General features: G+C 42.5%; 1 non-coding gene across 1 annotated transcript; it reads right to left on the bottom strand.

The window, feature by feature from the left end:
* Nucleotides 1–511: 511 nt before the first annotated feature.
* Nucleotides 512–615, bottom strand: LOC123458287. The gene has a single exon (XR_006635575.1). It is a non-coding gene; the product is annotated as a U6 spliceosomal RNA (small nuclear RNA).
* Between the last annotated feature and the right edge of the window lie 1,242 nt (nt 616–1,857).

The following is a 1,857-nucleotide window of genomic DNA, read 5'->3' as shown; positions in this document are numbered from 1 at the left end:
ACCAGCTGCATTTTTCTTCCATGGATGTCCAACCTCTTGATGTTGCAATATGACATGTGTACCACCATGCCCATTAGTTTACCAGTGTGTGCATGCATGTGGAGGCAAGAGAACCACCTCAGTACCTCAGTGCCATTCCTCTACAGCCAGACACTTTTAATTAATTAATTTACTTACTTACTTACTTACTTACTTAAAAGAAAGAAAGAATGGGCACATCAGGGCCTCTGGCCACAGCTAAGGAACTTCAGACACATGAACCACTCTGTGAGTATGGCTTTATGTGGGTACTGGGGAATTGAACCCAGGCCATGAGTCCTTCCAAGCAAGTGCCTTTTTAAACAAGGTCTCTCAAAAATATGAAAGACGCTGGGTGTGGTGGCACATGCCTTTAATCCTAGCGCTTGAGAGTCAGAGATAAGAGGATCATTGTGAGTTCAAGGCCAACCTGGATTAAACAGTGAATTCTAGGTTAGCCTAAGCAAGGATGAGACTCTGCTTCAAAATACATATATATATGAAATACTTCACAAATTTGCATATCATCCTTGCACAGAGGCCACACTAATCTTCCCTGCATCGTTCCAATTTTAGGGTATTACTGCCAAAGCAAGCGCTTGGCTCTAATTCCTTATGAACAGACAAGAATCTGTCTCGTGTCTGTGTGTTTGGCTCCTGCTCACACCCTACATCTCCTCATGCTGCAGGCAGTCATCCAACACGAGGTCGCTAAAGGAGATATATATACCATACCTCCCCCTCACACATCCCTCATGCAAGGAAAAAAATAGTATGCCTCTGGTTAACATTTTAATATTAATTAAATTTTTTAAAAGATAGTCCAGGTGCGGTGACGTGCGCCTTTAATCCCCAGCACCGGGAGGCAGAGGTAGGAGGATCATCATAAGTTCAAGGCCACCCTGAGACCACATAGTGAATCCAGGTTAACCTGGGCCAGAGTGAAACCCTACCTCGGGGGAAAAAAAAAAAAAAAGATATGTGGGCTGGAAAGATGGCTAAGTGCTTAAAGGTGCTTGCTTGCAAAGCCTGAAAACCTGGGTTCAATTCCCCAGTACACACATAAAGTCAGACGCACAAAATGGAGCATGCATCTGGAGTTTGCAGGGAAAGGAAGCCCTGGCACACCCATAATCTCTCTCAGTCTGCCTCTCTCTCCCTCTCTCTCTCTCTCTCTCTCTCTCTCTCTGTCTCTCTGTCTCTTTCTCTCTCTTATATGTAAAAATATTTTTTACAACCAAAACATGATTTTCACTACTTACTTCAAAAAGCAGCACTGTCTCTATGTGAGATGGTCCTGCAGGGCATGCAGAACACCAGGTATCTTTTTTTTTTTTTTTGGTTTTTGAGGTAGGATCTCACATTAGTCCAGGCTGACCTGGAATTCACTATGTAGTCTCAGGGTGGCCTTGAAGTCATGGTGATCCTCCTACCTCTGCCTCCCGGTGCTGGGATTAAAGGCATGAGCCACCACACCTAGCTAGAACGCCAGGTATCTTGATGGCAAAGTGTAAGCTCACCAAGATGTCCCCATTTCTTGAAGTGAACAAGAATGAGTAAAATATTCTACTCTTCTCTAAACTCTTTACTCAGTTCCATTATGATGTAAACAGTGCTCAAACCAGGCTGATAACTAATCCACCAGAAAAAAATCATACTTGCCAACACCATCTCATTATGACTACAACCTCCACAGATTTTTGTAGGCTTTATGCTCTACATAGCATTTTTATAAACTGCTACTACATATAATTTACATATAACTGGGTAGAAATATATTGGATTTACACAAACACAATGCTTTACTCATAAGGGGTGTTCAATAATGATAGTTTGGAA

The sequence above is a fragment of the Jaculus jaculus genome, chromosome 1, assembly GCF_020740685.1.
Source record: "Jaculus jaculus isolate mJacJac1 chromosome 1, mJacJac1.mat.Y.cur, whole genome shotgun sequence".
Classification (NCBI taxonomy): domain Eukaryota; kingdom Metazoa; phylum Chordata; class Mammalia; order Rodentia; family Dipodidae; genus Jaculus; species Jaculus jaculus.
Note: the sequence above shows the minus strand (reverse complement) of the source record. Positions and strands in the feature narration are given on the sequence as shown.